Source organism: Phalaenopsis equestris, unplaced genomic scaffold (assembly GCF_001263595.1).
Source record: "Phalaenopsis equestris unplaced genomic scaffold, ASM126359v1 Scaffold001174, whole genome shotgun sequence".
NCBI classification, from domain to species: domain Eukaryota; kingdom Viridiplantae; phylum Streptophyta; class Magnoliopsida; order Asparagales; family Orchidaceae; genus Phalaenopsis; species Phalaenopsis equestris.
The window spans coordinates 579,614-581,021 of record NW_018165613.1 but is presented as its reverse complement, the minus strand read 5'-3'; positions in this window follow the sequence as shown (position 1 = coordinate 581,021).

Sequence of the window (1,408 nt, the reverse complement as noted above, 5' to 3'; positions counted from 1 at the left end):
AGTTTTGTATGAATTTTTTTAAAAAATCATGAAAAAAATAAAAAATGCTACAGTTAAATTTTGCTGTCCTTCTCCCTCAAACTGACAACCAGACAAAGTGATGCTGAAGGAAGCTCAAACCACCAATGCTATTATTATTGAATTTAAAAAGTATAAACGAGACTCTTGCGAACATGAAATAAACAACAACAAACAAATAAACGGAAAAAGCAAAAAGACACTGCGAAAATATGAGATAGAAGTCAACACAAAATACATAATCGGCCACCTAGAAAATGGGGATAAGGGTGGTTGTCGAAAAAAGGTTGGCAACTCTGAAAAGTAGAAGGAGAGAGTTGTTGTGGTCTGGGGCAACAACAGACTGGTGGCAAGGTCTGAACGACAAGGCTGGACAGCAACGGGGACTGGCGTTGGGGGATGGACAGAAACTGTGACAAGTGTCGGTGGTTGTACAACAGCAGAGACAGGTCCACAAGAGGTTGTCAGCGGCAGAGACTGGTCGGCGAGGGTCTTGGCGGACTGTGGGAGGGTGCAAGGGCAGCTGTAAAAAAGAACCAAAACGACAGCAGGGAAATATCGGCGAGGCTGGCGGCAACAGGACAGCAACTCGGAGATTTTGAACAATAGCAGGGAAGTGTCAGCAGGGTTGAGGGCAACAGAACTAATACTAGAATGAGGGAAGGCTTACAGGGCAGTAGGACTACTTGAATGAAGGAAGGCCTACAGGGCAGCAGAAAGAAGACCGGAGGGCGAAGTGAGGTTGCTCGAATAGTGGTCAGAGGTGTTGTGGAAGGATAAATGCCTCGTCAGGGTCGAGCTACAGACAGAGCACCACCCGGGCCCTTGCAGGCGGTCACCACCTCGGATGAGTTACAGCTATAGTACCTTTTCATCGTCGGGTACAGCCCCCAAAGGGGAAGATGGCCTGAGAGGCAACACTCGGAAATCTAAGCTCATCAAAATTTGCTTTAACTTAAACAAACATAAATAAGACGGGGTTAGTGGGTGGATTAGGTAAGTAGAAGAATAAGCAATAAATAAAGGATGGGTGATGGAAAAGAAAGGAATTTGAAATTGGAATATAAGTGGATGGTTGCAGATAAGGTAATGAATCAAAATAGGCAAGGGGACTCACGGTACTGTAGTATCTACAATAACACGTTCGCAAAACTATAGCAGCTATACTACCGCATCCCAATTTTAGCCCCCGCGTCAATCTACCGGAGTTGGAGTAACTCCGAACTTATTCGTCAAAGCTTTTAGGACAAATATTTTGGTGGGAGGGGTCTAGGTAAGGAGAAATATTTGCGTACGGAAAAATTACGCAGAGTTGCGTACATTTTAGGTTATTCGGAGGGTACAACTAGTTTACACTTAAGTTACACTCCCTTGTAATTCTTCTTGTAAC